The 14,944-nt window shown below is 41.9% G+C and overlaps 1 protein-coding gene across 2 annotated transcripts in view; it reads right to left on the reverse strand.

The window, feature by feature from the left end:
• TJP2 (tight junction protein 2) overlaps positions 1 to 10,483 on the reverse strand; it is a 74,141-nt gene extending 63,658 nt beyond the window's left edge. Inside the window, exon 1 of one of the 2 annotated variants that reach the window (XM_064140397.1) lies at positions 10,243 to 10,483. The gene's annotated coding sequence lies outside the window, so the exon portion shown is untranslated. Of the gene's footprint in view, positions 1 to 4,649; positions 4,719 to 10,242 lie in introns of those variants that run through there. The other variant, XM_064140392.1, reaches the window with a different exon arrangement.
• Positions 10,484 to 14,944: the final 4,461 nt, after the last annotated feature.

Genomic DNA, 14,944 nt, shown 5'->3' on the forward strand with positions numbered 1-14,944 from the left:
CTAAGCATCCAACAAAATGAGCAGCTCTTTTTTCTTCAACCCATTTTACTTTGCCATCAAGGCAAAGGTTACCAACCTTTAGTTCCCTGAAAGTTTTAATGAAAGCATAAAAGGGATGCCTATTACAGTCCAATGACAACAGCTTTTCTGCTTTTGTGAAACTGTTGGAATGGTAAATCCAAACATAATCCAAACACATTTTAACCAGTTTGGAATTCCAAATGCGTACAACAATCACATTAACTAAACCTCTCCCTGAAAGGAGGGAGGTGCCCGATTAAGACAGCTGGAAATAAAAACAAGTATTAATAGGGCAGCATGTTTTGCACTTTGCTTCTGAGTAACACTTGGTAGTAGATGAAAGCCATGCAGTCCCTCCTGCAAGGCGACACAATCTCAAGCTGTGCCAGGGAAGGTATGGGCTGGATGTTAGGAGGAAGTTCTTCACAGAGAGAGTGATTTGCCATTGGAATGGGCTGCCCACGGAGGTGGTGGAGGCACCATCCCTGGAGGTGTTCAAAAAAAGACTGGATGAGGCCCTTAGTGCCATGGTCTGGTTGACTGGCCAGGGCTGGGTGCTAGGTTGGACTGGATGATCTTGGTGGTCTCTTCCAACCTGGTTGATTCTATGAGGTTAGAATGTTTCATTATCAGAATGCAAGCTAACAGTCTAGTCAAAGAAACCTACTTGAAAACAAAGAATTCTGCAAGAATGTACCATCACTTCCCAGCACTGTTCCTCAAGTATCAAGAGCACTCATAAACTGTTTTATCAACATGTAAAGAGTGGCTGAAAAATTCAAAGAGATTGGCATGTAGATAACTTACATCAAATAATCAAAAGAAGTTACAGTCTAGAGTGCTTCAGTGTCCTGTGTCCAAATACAGCGTACTAAGACCCTCTTTTAAGATACAGAATTTTAACAGCACTTGTTAACGCGGCACCAGAAACTCTGGACCAGCTTGAAGAATACTTGCATCAATAAAACACTGCAAACTGTTGACAACAGAACTCTAGACAATTTTACTGTGACTACCACCATTAGAGTAACTGCATTCCTGGAAAAGTTACAGGATAAATCTAAGTTCAGTTGTATCCAAACAGTCACAGTTTTACTTGCCTACACAAAACTATTCCAATCCAGCAGAAAAATATTAAATTGCTCTTGAACAAATCCCTCTCACATTTCACACTTTTCTGCAATGTCTGAACTGAAGTTACAGCATTCTAATGGACAACAATGATATGACAGACTAGATAAGCTACAAAGACACTCATCATAGATGCTACTCATATAGGGGCAGGTGGGAGATAATGACAATCCCCTTTCACATACACTCTTAATTTCTTGATGGAAACAGTTATGAACGGAAACATTTTTCTGAAGCTAAATACTCAAGTTGTGTGGTATAAGAGAGCACTCTGGATTGTTTTTGACAAACCTAGAATTGTCACTATTTCAAGTTTTGAACATGATCAGCCTTACTTGACTCTCATCCAGTAATTTAAGCTTTCATTTAGGGAAAAAGTAATCCTAAATATGATGAACTCATCTTTCCTAGCAGAGAAGTAAAGTTGTACATACAACATGATTTTCTTTTCCACTTTCAGAAGCTGATGATTCTCACACAGATAAAATTAAAATACACCTCTTTAAACAGGAGGAGGCTTATGAACACAGACACATCAGATAAGCAGTGAGCAATAAACACGTATTTAGTTTTCATTCTTGTAAGTATACACTTGTTTATCCTTTCTTTATCAAGCTCCTGAAATAGACACACCTTCTCCCACTTATCCACTAGCCAAGGACAGCAAGTATGCACAAATCTCTAATGAAACCATGAAGACTTAACCACAACTGCAGAATATACACCATTGGAAAGCACACAAGAAAAAAGAGATTACCTGTCTTACGAATGACTTTCTCTTTTATGGTGACAGTGTTTCCAAATTGCACAATTCAAGGTGAGCACAGGTTTTTGCATAGTTACTCACTGATTGTTTTTTAATACTTACCCTGGATGTTGCCACAGATTGGCATGTCTACCCTCAGGAAGCAGTTCCCGCTTGTTAAGGGGAGTAATACCTATTGCTGCTTCTAAAATAGTTATGTATTTCTTGTATCGCATCCTGCATTCCTCAAGAGTTCTACCACACTAAGTTATCATCTAAATGCAGATGCTGCAACTGAAGCCATGTCTCTTCACCTAGCTAACTACTCCTTTTTAAAACTTACTGCAAGTTCAAAGCACAAAAATAATGCTTTCTCCACCTCTTGCTGGCTTGGAGTGTTAGCAGGAGAGAGAAACTCCCACCAGATTCCCCAGAAACGTCATTGTTACATAATTCAATCTTTGAATAAGGCACTAATGAAAATGATTGAAGAGACAATCACGGTTCTAAGCCTAGATGGATAATGCACACTCTCCAATTGACTAATCCTTTGCTAAATCTCTGCTGTCTATAATCTTTCAAGTACTAATGGAGCACTAGGTAACTTCTCTGTCAAATCTACTCAGAAAATAAGAGAGATCTGCACAGAAAACTTGAGGCTATTTTTAGATACTGTGACACACTAAAATAGATTTCGCTTCAACTTCCCTCCTCAACACCAGAAAGCTCTGTACAGTGGAAGCGTAACAAAGAATTTATCTCATCTATTTAGACAAGACATGGGAAAAACATTTCCTTAGGTGGCTTGTATGGAATTAAGAAAGCTAGAGATTTCCATTACGATATCTACTAATCATTCGAATGTGCCTCACACAATGCCAGAAGTCACTTATCACATCAACATTGTTTTATCCGTGAGGTAAGTAATCTGTGCATGCCAAAGACCTCAAGTACTAACTACAAAGGTGGAGTCACATGTACAGTAACATTTTTGGAATTGCAAAGACTAACTGAAGAAATATTGTTGCAGTACTACTTAGAGACTAAGATAGAAAGATATACATGTTTTATACGCAAATATATATAATACGGAAATATTACCTACTTATGCAGGTTTTAAAATGTAGTAAGAACACATGAAATGAGAAGACTAAAGACTTCAGCCACAAATCCCTCTAGAAACTCTGCATTTCAATTATGTCTGAATTTCTGTTGGGTTGTCTTCATATTGCATTCTACTTAGAAACCACTAAGATGAAAACTGCTAGTTTTCATTACTTATGCTGTAACATGTTCAGCTCTTAATGACAACATTTGTCTAATCACTGCCAGGTGCTGTGTTACCTGCATTTGGTGTTTAATATTCAGTCACATTTGTAGGTTTTGTTAACACGCGACAAACCACTGCAAGTTATTGCTAAATAACAATGGAACTGATTTTAGAAGAGGAAAATAAAATCAAGCATATGTTAGATGCATGGAGTAGCACTACAAAAAAACTGCCAGAGGGAATAATTTAGTATTTAGCTACTCAGTTACATGCAGTAAATGAGCATGCAATCTAAAAATGTGACATATAAAGAACATTAATTAATATATTAAAAACATAAAGTAAGCAAATAATTACTTCTACAGGTCAAAAAAAAAAGAAGAAGAAGAAGCACTTAACTACAACATCAAACATCTGTATACAAAGTATTAAGAAGCTTAGGAAAGTGAAGTATTACTAGAAGTCTGCAAAGCACAGCTAAAGTCATTAAGCCTGCATGCATCCTGACTTCTGACAGCTTTGGCAGCCCTATTGCAAAGGCAGTACTGAATAGGAAAAGAAGAGACAAGAAGTGGGCAGATTTTTGGCTCCTCTTTTTAAGAGCCTTCTGACTATGGCAGTCCATGACAATATTAAATTTTAGTTAAATTTGATAAAATCCAGTTAGTTTTGTTAGCAGTATTAGTATTACCACAATTTCTCATATGAAGTTTTGGCATTTCTGTCCCCTCCATCTTAACACTTTTTAAACCCCAGCATTTACCTAAAAAGCATTTAGTGTAACGCTGGTCCATCTTTGGCCAAGAGCAATTGATTCTGACTAGAATAAGTGCACCACAACCAGCATCCTACACAAAGAAGGGAAGCTTACAAACCAAGCACAAGCTACTACCAAACACGGCTTTTGGCTAAATGGTTCATTAAATCAATGGGTATCTAGAGGGAACAAAACTGACTCACTGTTTATCAACTTCCTTCAACTTAATTTAAAAACAGAACTTCAAAGCTGCTAGTACATCCATTGTTAGTGAAGAACAGCGTTTGCATACCTACAATCCATGATTTCCTTTTGGAGAATTACTATCCATTTCCCTGCTTCTGGCTTTGTATTTTTTCAGGAAAAAATACACCAAGTTTTACTGGAAAGAACACAGTGCAAGTTTCATAACTTGGAACACACATGTGAACAAATATAGTCTAAGAATCACGCTGTTAACAAAAATATTTCTGTCAACTCTAGGCACACACGTTCCTCAGACAAATCAAAAAGGATAACAGTGAGAAACTACCTCACAGTTTAACTAAAAACATTCTTTGCTTATTCACAATATTTGCATTCTCTGCTAAGCCTCTCTCTACAAATTTCTCACATTACGAATCAGTTTACAAAATAAAGACATTTCAGTAACACACACTTCTATCAAACTGATAGTGCATTGCAGGAACACACCAAAAGGTTTGGAGCACTTGTCACAGCCTTACCAAGGTACACTGGCAATAGGAAATGAGGACTACATGGAAACTCTCATCTTTTCTTTATCTGTTCTGAAGTTGTCTACCCTTTTTTAGTGTGCTTCCTGAGCTGAAACAGGAAAAAAAACACACAAATGTTTCAGTCTTGGGGAAGAGATTTCAACTGAAATACTATAGAAGACTTGCAAAAGCAGTTCTGAAGTTTGCTTACTTTCATTCATACTGTAAAAACTGTAGACTCAATTGCAGTGGGAGGGTTGGAAAGCAAGACCCATTTCCAGGAATGGGGATAGAATGACAGAAGCTCTTTTCTGCATTGAAGAAATATTTACAACATCAAAGCAAAAGCTTCTTCTTGATCTAGTTCGTGACAGATTAAAACAGTCATACTCTCTTAATTAGATATAGACTATATTCCATGTAACCTGATGACAGAAGCATAATCACATCTTCAGCCACTTCAGACCCACCACAAAGGAGACAAACATTGTGGGTGCATTAGGCAAATTACTTTCCACTTTGTAAAGAGAGAATTCTGTGGAGAGAAGAAAGAAAAGGGTTTTGTCTAACACCTACAGATCAAAGAATTCTCTCATGAAGAGAGAAAAAAAGCAAATATATTATTCTAGATGCCTTAATTTTTTTTGAGCGATGAGAGTAGCTATGACAGGCGAATGCTAACTTTCAGAACAAATACCTATCTTTTTTGGGCCATGTAGCTGAGAAATAGATTAAAAAACAATCAATATATATGTAAAACTTGATCTGTTGAAACAATCCAGAGGCAAAGGAGCATCCAGGATCAGTAGGAAGACCTGGAAACTTCTTTCAAAGAGCTTCGTGGATTGTAGTTGTTTTTTGACCCCTCCTTAGAGATTGTCCCTTGCCTGAACAGTCCATATGTCACTGGAGATTCTCAGAATCAGCTTATACAAAGTTGTGCTAAGGAGGCTAGAGACACCAGCAGTCAAATCTGCTGGCTATTAATCAGAGCTAGATGATGAGGCAGATGTTAGAACAGAGAGAGCAAGTCAGACTACAAACAGCCTTGCTGTTAACAGTGACCTGCGTGAGAGATTTTATGGTTTTTCTTTAATGTCTCTTAAAAACCAAACAAACCCCAAGACCAACACAAAACACAAACAAAAAACAAACCCAAATCAACTAACCAAACAGAGAAACAAACAACAACAACAACAACAAAAAACCCCTAACCACTCTAACAAACTATACAACAAAAATAAGTAACAAAGCAGAGCAAGTAAATAGCTTGAACAAATATCTGAAACCTTAGCTCACATGAAGCCAAACGTCATTGAGTTCAGGCTCTGTTTGTCTATACAATGCAGACTGATGTTAAAGAATTAGTTTGATATGATAGAGTAATGACAACGAAGTGCTTTTTGGGAGAAGTGTTACTGACCATCTCAGAGGTAAACTCCAAAGTGGTCCAGAATAGCTGAAATCATGCTTACCTAATGAAAATATATCCACATCTAACTAGACATCCTAAATCTGACATTCCACGTATATATAGACCACACCTGAGATAAACACAGAATTCCAGGGACCTCTGGGGATCATCTAGTCTGCCCCAACCCCACACTGCTAAAGCGGGTACGCCTAGATGAGGTTGCACAGGACTGTGTCCAGGCAGGTTTAAAAATTCCCCAGAAGAGACTCCACAGCCTCTCTGGGCAGCCTGTTTCAGTGCTTTATCACCCTCTGCACACCTTTAAGAAATAAAAAGAAACTTCTCAAAACCAGTTCTGCATTGCTGCTGTAAAACAGAAGCAAAGACAACAGCACAGAAAAGGAACAGGTATTGGAGATCAGAATAATGGAGGATTTATATTTTTCTACTTCTTGCTGCATCACACATTTTTGTCTTTTCACATTACGCATGTGAAAATACAACACTAATGATTTTCCTTTTCTTCTTAGATTAGGAACCATGGTTACCTGAGGCTGCAACACTCATATAAACAATGACAATGCTGACCTAAATTCAGGAAGACTTGGGTAGCTCATGTTTCCTAAAAACAAAGCCTGCTGATGACGAATACACGCCAGGATAGATGCCATACAAGATATCAGACCAGAACTCCCACAGCTCACTCCATCATTACTAAGCTTGGATCATAAACATCCTAAATACATTCACAACTGCAACGGGTCATCTAATGATGAACAGAAAGGAGTTGCAACAGTCTGCATTCTCATTTGAAACAGAAATCTACAAAGTCCCCTAGCAACACGCTCTTAACAAAAAGCAGTCATTTGATTTAAAAGAAAACAAAACCCAACAATAACAAAACAACTAAAAAGCAAGCCAAACTTCAATAGTTTAAATTGTGAAATGACCTGGAATGGTCTTTGCTGCTGCATGACGCTGTTTAATCCCAAAGTGCAGTCAGTACTTGTGTTAATAATGTTACATTTAAGTAAAAAATAGTGTTGGCTCAACTGTTAAACAGAGGTTTTATTTGATTTAAAAGAAAAAAAAATGCAGTAAATTCTAAATCAGAACTTACTTATTAAAAAAAAATACTTTCTGAAGTGGTACTAGGACAACCCTGCTATTGATAAAAGACCATTAAAGCATAGCAGAAAGCCCCAAAGATTCTGGGCACAAGAAGTAAACTCACTTTATGTAGGAGTAGGCATAAAGGTCTAACATGATGCTGGTTTTGCTGAGGGAGAAGATAGGTTCAGATAACTGAGAAAAGCACCCTGTGGTTGAACAGCTGTATTTTGACAAAAGTATCTGGTACAGAAATCTGTGTAGAAATTAAATGCAAGTACTTCTCTGTGGGTTCCCAAACAACCTAGAGTTTCAGTCACGGGACTGAAACTATACCTTTAATTGTGAAAGATGACATGCAGTGGTGTCCATACATCAGTACAGCCACGACAACCCAGTCATACCCACCTCTAGTGCTTCAGTCTTTACAGGTAACACACCACTCACAAATTATCTTCATTATGGCAAGTTCCACTTATTAGAAGACAGGCCTAAAAACTATATCTTATATCCTTACTGCTGTAAACATTTTGTTTTACAAACAGATTGTCTCATATTGGAAGAGCCTTCTAAAGTTCACAGAAATCCACTGTAATTTGGGATTAAGATTCACAGGCCTCATACAGCTGGTATCACAGCCCGATTGTCAGATTTAATGAATTCCTTTTTATTCCCAGCAGCAAGTATTTTCACACCTGCTTGAAAATAAACCAGACTTGAAAACTTCTAACTTCAATAAACTGTAGCTGCTACACCATGTTTGTGCTTTCATTCTCTTGTTACTGCAATGACTGCGTCCAGTATTGCTACAGTAGAATGAAACTAATGAAGACAAGGCACAACTGTCCTTGAAAATAGCAAATACGGTTATTTCAGCATTAAGAGATTTCCTTTAGCCTACAAGGAAGTTCTGGAGACAATGTTGCTAATTGTTAAAACACACACCCAAATCATCTACATTAGCTCTGAGTTAAATGCAGTTTTGAACTAGGCCTGCAGTATTAGGCCTTTCTCCATCTGAGGATTATTAGTAGCCATGAACTTTCTGGTGTTTTTTAAATATCTAGGGTTTATAAAAGTACAACAAACCCTATTTTGTGAACCGTGCCAGTGCCTAATGTTATTTTGATCGCTAAGAAAGATTTCCTGGTTGTCCTTAGAAGACACTGAACCAGGAAAGGGGCGGGGGGGATTAAGCAATCAAAAAGTATCAGACACTTAATTACTTTGATGCTTCATTCTGAATAATTCTATTGAGATTATATTTCATGCAAACTCAACGCATTATTCCCAATGCTCATCTTTAGCCTCACAAAAAAAAAACATGTATGTGGCAGCGATCACAGCAGCAGTTACTGACGTTGTGGCGCAGAGCAATGTAGAATGCTATTTAAGTTAGATACGATTTCCCCGGTCCATCTCGAAGACTTTTCTAAAGGGCAGAAGAGTCACTACCACTACTTGAATGGAGTGTTCAGGGCATAAGAAGATGTTTGCATATAACAGTTTGGAAGCAATTACAATAGTAAACTCACATAAATGTCAAGCACATGGCCTGCATAAGCACTCAGTTTCACCAAGTATAATCTCAGTGACCATGTCTAAATGGCACACGCACGTTTACTACATGCAAAGCATTGCCAAGCCTCTTCAGGCAGCACAAAGACCTATCACTAAGTATCAATTTGGACAGTCAAACTTCCCATGCTTTCCAGTACCTTATTCTAGCTATGCATGGATCACGGACTCACGCATGTCAGGATTTCCATGGATCGTGACAGGGCCGTTGCTTGGAAGAGCTCACGGATGCATCCTTACACTATGAATGCTTCAGAAACTAAAGAAACAATTTTATCAGTCATAGCACCTGTTTTTCTTTTCTCTGATCTACAGCCAAATCACGACCCTGTACTTTTAAAATTAAACTCTGCTGAACAAAAGAAATCTTTTAAACGATCCCACCTTGATAGTTACATCCAAAGGTTAAGGAAAAAAGCACACTTTTGGTGGCTTCAGCCGGAGCACAGCCATGGCACTGAGCTTTCAAACCCTGTCCTAGCTGGCGAATTTGACACCAGTTTATAAATCAAAGCTAGGGAGCAAATTATTCAGATTCCATCTGGCTTAAGTAACAACTAGAAGGCATCATTGGAAGTACGAGAATTTTCAGGTAAACAATCTTAAAGAGTATGTTCGAAAACACGTACTTCTAAATGCAGAGGAAACATGTTTCGAATAGGGAGAAAATAAGCAGTCAAATAAAGCAAGTACATGCCACTGACAGATGAACTCTGACACCCCCCGATGCCAATCCATCGTATCTGGGCTCCAGCACCGAAAACAAGACCGATGCCAGGGCACTTTAAGAGGGCAATCAAGCATTTGGCTCCTGGAACTGCCCGTTCCTTTGTCTTACAGTTCCCCGTTAACTTGAAACTTCCCCTGACCCAGTTAGCCAGAGCTCGACGCGCGGCTGGAATCCGCTCAGGATGTGCCAACATCAAGATTTCAAGAATTCTATGTGTAACAAAGGCAGTCCCAGCCCCGCCGTCAGGGCTGTGCGCCGACCGGGTGCCCGCCTCGGCTAAGGGTTAAAAACACGGGTAAATAAAAACCCTGATTCATCGGTGACATCTCTCCCACTTCCCACGTAGTATCGCACTCTCCCGGAAAGTACTTAGCACGGAAAAAGTCACCGAGAGCCGCTTAATCCCGTTAGGGCGAAGCCGATCCCCGGTCCGAGCCAGGCCGTGAGCGCACCCAGGTGCGTGGCGGCGGGAGGGGACGGGCCAGGGCGAGGGTGCACCGCAGGGGAAAGCGGTCTCCGCGCCGCCTCCTGGGGACAAAGAGAGCAAAGTGCGACCGAGGAACTAAAGGAAAGAAAATACAAAGCATACAAAGGGAGAGGGAGACGTCGCGAAGCGCTTTCCCTCAGCGCGGGCCCCGGAGTGGGGAGAGGAAGCCACCGGACGCAGGGAGGCGAGAGGCAGCGGAGCGCGACACCTGCCCGAAAAGAACGGAGCGGCGAGGAGGTGCGGGGCTGTGGCAGCCTAGCCCACCCCATACAAGGATACTCGCCTGCTCGCAGAAGCAGCCCTGGTGCGACGGCCAACAGAAGGCGCAGAGGTCCCGGGAAATGACTTGGCAACTGGGACTGCACGCCCTGCCTTGCTCTCAGCCCTGCCCCGCGCCCCAGAGAGGGCTGCGACGGCGGCGCCAAGTCCGAGTGTAGAGCCGAAGCCAGGCCCAAGTCCGCTGCGGCCGCTCCCACCGAGTGGAGAGATTTCCTGCGGGGCGCGGGTGGGGGCGGCGCAGCCGCCCTAGGGCGGGCTCCCGCCGCAGGTGCCGGGCTCTGCCCTAGGTGGGAAGGCGGGAAGGGGAGGGGCGGGGCGGCGACTGGACGGGGAGGGTTGTGAGCCCCGCTGTGGGCACAGCTTGACCTGCGGCTGCTCTGTTCCCCTCCCTCTCCTCCTTCGCCCCCTCCCCCGTTTCAGAGGTGACTTTGCCCAGCTGCCCCCGCCCCACGCTGGCACACACGCGGCGGGCGGTGGAACAGGAAATACCGGTTGCAGCCCGGTACTCCGCGCCGCTGAGTCACCACGATGGGGCCGCCCCGGCCGCCTTGCCTCTCAGCTTTTCTCGGCCTGTCCCGTCTCCGGGGAGGGGCCGAGGCTCAGCACCCCGCTCTGCCCCAGGCCTGCCTTCGTCGCTCTGCATTGCCCAAAGAGGCGCCGCGCCGGGACCGAAGGCCTACCTGCGGGCCGCCGCAGCAGCCCCGGCGGCCGGTGCAGGCTGCTGGAAGGCCGGGGCGGGGCTGGCCGAGCCCTTCTGCCGCTGCCGTTCTCGGGGTGCACTGCTACACAGCCTTGCACTGCTGCGTTTTTCCGTTTACATTTCGCTAGGATGTTGGAATCACTGACCCTCTAAAACTTTTATAACTGGAAGAAACGGCTTTTAAAACCACGGTGCGCTGTTCCACGCATGCTTCTGAATCTGCTTTTCACCAACTTTTTATTACAAGAGGGTATGTCCAGTTTCCCTCCGCTTCACTGGTGTGTTCTGGCCTCTTTCAGGCAGACTGTTCACATTACCACTGAGCTGAAACATCCAAGGTTAGCAGAAGGCAGAGCAACTCATATTTCCAGGCCAGCACACGCAGCATCACTCTGCAAGTCCTACCAGTGCTGTTTCTGAAAACCTAAGGGGAACTGCACTTCAGGCTGACATTCCACAGGTATCAGCTTTCTGGCATCACTCTTGTCTTGCAGCCGAGATAAGATGAGCAAGGCCAAACAGCCCTAACAGGATTCTCTGGAGTGGTATTTCTTCTGTTTTGTACGGCACTAAGTATCACCAAGAACTCTGTATCTGCTTGCTTGGATGGTTAAACTCCATGCAAGCCCCTCTAAAATTAAACAGTACACTGCCTCGGTGTCAGGCCTGGGAAACAAAATGTACTTGCAAGTTTTCCGGGTTGTTCTTAGTTGCTGGTGAGAAAGGGCAGATGTTTTTTCAGTAGGTGCTAAATGCGCCAAATTCCCACAGCATTCCTAATTCAGATGAGTTTCTTCCTGGTTAGGTGTTGATGTTTGTGCAGTATGCCTCATACAGAAACTAAGATAAAGAAGGCAAAGCATGTTCCTCGTGGAGGTACCGAAACAGCCTTTGATTGATAGGGAATACAAAACTGCATTTGACTGTTGTATTGGAAAAAAGCCTGCCTGCAGCTAAGGTTAATAATTTATGTGCATGTACATACAATACTCCGCGAGTGACCATTACAATCTAAAATGCACAAGCAGCAAAATCGAGGCGGGGGCGGCGTGGAAAGGACAGACTGATTCAGTCATTTCGTTTTCTGTCAGCCATAGACAGGCTCAGGAATCAGTACAAAAGACAGTCTTACATTCAGGCAGCATGAGGGCATGAGGAGTGGAAATTTAGTCTTACTTCCAGGTATGTGTCAGATTATTTAGTTTACATTGTGCTGCGTATCTGGTTTCTTAATGAATGTTAAAAAACATCATCTGTTAGCTGTCTAAATGTTTGGGTTTTTTTTTTTCTGAAGCTACTTTTGTAAAAGTGGCCTTACAATGCCTGATTAATGGTTCTAAAATGCCGTGGAGTAACGCTATTGACATTTAATTTATTCCTAATTTTTACACCAGTACAGCAGAGAATACTGATGGGTAGCAGAAGAGCCTACATCTGGAAAGTAACAATGCTTACAAAATCACCGTGACACACAAGTTTAAAAACCATTCACAAAACTAGAGGGGGCAGCAACATGTTATGACTTGTTCTAAACATCTTTTGTTTTCTTACCTAAACTTGTCTGTCCTTAATCTGAACTCAGGAAAAAAAAAAAAAAAAAAAAAAAAAAAAAAAAAAAAAAAAAAGAGGTTGCAACGAATAACTTTTTTAAAAATTTTGTTTGTAGCTTTATTTATTCTACCCCCAGTGAAACACCCTCTGCTGACTAGGAAATAGTTTTGCACAGATAGAGTGGTCAGGCATTGGAATGGACTGCCCAGGGAGGTGGTTGAGTCATCGCCCCTGGATGTGTTTAAAAGTGGTTTGGATGTGGTGCTTGAGGATATGGTTTAAGGGTGAACTTGGGAGAGTAGGGATAACGGTTGGACTTGATGATCCTGAGGTTCTTTCCCAACCGGAATGTTTCTGTGATTCTGTGACTACCTCCTTTGGTAGTGACCATGAATCTTGTCTTTGTTCTGCCAATTGTAATTTACATAGAAGACAGTTTGGGACAGAGCAGGACAAAACTCCAAACAATTTTTAGTTTCAAAAATATCTTTTAAGCAGGATTCTTAAAAAAAAAAAAAAAAAAAAAAAAAAAAGCTGAATAGGAAACCGGACTGGTTACAAATACAAATAAAGGCACGCAGCAAATTTTAAATACCATTCCCTAAGGGGCCACACAACATGGTGCAACCTGCCCCAAGCCTTTTCCCTGCTCTGTCAACAACATATGCCGTTGGGCAAAGTTAATATCTTCTTGATGGCCTTTGCTTCTGCCCTTCCCATGCTGCCTTTTCTGTTTTAAAGGCTCTTCTAGGTATTTTGGCTAGCATCGTATTTTGGCTAGCATCTGCCTTCCTTCACAGGACTGTCACACATTCCAGAGCTGGTTAGTGCTGTCACAGAGTTTAACCATTAACAAGGAGTTAAAAGTAATCAAACACAAACATCCCTGTGAATCTCTTCTTCCCCCTATTCAGCTTTCGACTCTTCAGGACAATTCTTCATCCCATTTATTGACGCTGCTAGAAGGGAATTTATGGAAATGGGAATGGATGATTTCACCACATAAACAGCCTTGGAGGGAAGAGGTAACATTTTCTAAGAATTATCACAAGTGGAAAGGAAAATGAACCAAAAAAACAAGGCAAGCACACAGACACTTAGTTCCTGTAAATAAATGTATTATTTTGTGAGCAACACAGACTGCAAGCAGTTGCTGTAAGCTTGGCTACATCAATCAATCAACTGATATTTCCAGATAAATCATCGCACAGAGGAATAATGAATTTTAGTAAAGTTAGACCTGCTAGAATTTTTGGACTGTAGGCCAGAAGCAGAAAAAAGCAGTCACTGGTGTGATTAGTTGCTGGCGAAAACTCTTGATATACTCTGCTGAATACCCAGTACAGCTACAAACGTCAATACTCATCACTCAAAAGTACTCTGTAGGTGGCGCCACTGTTTTGTGGGGAAAATGCACTCACAGTGCAGAGATGATTCTTGCTGGTACTAACTGTTCTTTGGGAAAGACGAAGCACAGAACTTTCGCTAGATGGTTACAGAACTGAATACACCATTCTGCTGATTCAAGTCTGTAATGGAAGTGAAAAATAGTAGGTAAGAATTACTTGTCTTTGGGCAATCTGCAGAATCTGACGTTAAGAGCTTATCGTGTGCCTCAACTGTACAAGCATAATGGCCGACATAGTCCTTGCCCTTATTTAAAATCTGATGCAAGTATTAGAGTAAAAATGAGTCACATCCTATGATTCACTTTGTACAGTGAGATAAAACTCATTCTAACTTGCTGAGGCTATTTATCTGCACCAGTTAGACTAAATCCATTTGTTACTCAGATACCCCAAACCAGGAAATTGTTTGTATAAATAGCAGTAGCATTATGGATGGAGGGCAAGACATGCCAAAGTGCTCTTATAAAATCCACTCCAACCAGACCTATGAGGACAGACTGAAAGAGTTGGGGCTGTTCCGTCTGGAGAAGAGGAGGCTCTGAGGTGACCTTATTTTGGCCTTCCAGTATCTGAAAGGGCCCTACAAAAAAGCTGGGGAGGGACTTTTTAGGATACCAGGGAGTGACAGGACTAGAGGGAATGGAGCAAAGCTGGAGATGGGTAGGTTCAGACTGAATGTGAGGAAGCAGGTTCAGCATGAGAGTGGTGAGAGCCTGGAATGGGCTGCCCAGGGAGGTTGTTGAGGCACTGTCCCCAGAAGTGTTTTAAGGCCAGGCTGGATGGGGCTCTGGCCAGCCTGTTCTAGGGTAGGGTGTCCCTGCCCATGGCAGCAGGGTTGGAACTAGATAATCCTTGTGGTCCCTTCCAACCGTGAGTGATTCTATAATTCAGTTTTGAACATAATCTTTCCAGCGAGTGTTTTAAGAAATATGAAGAACTCAAAACAATATGTGGGTCTGTAGACTTCAGCTTTATCGTCACAGCCTGAAATCCACCTTTACTTAATGAAGTAAGAATTCTACATGCAAATTCTGGTAGAAACGTGC

The sequence above is a fragment of the Pogoniulus pusillus genome, chromosome Z (genome assembly GCF_015220805.1).
Source record: "Pogoniulus pusillus isolate bPogPus1 chromosome Z, bPogPus1.pri, whole genome shotgun sequence".
In the NCBI taxonomy this organism is placed as follows: Eukaryota; Metazoa; Chordata; class Aves; order Piciformes; family Lybiidae; genus Pogoniulus; species Pogoniulus pusillus.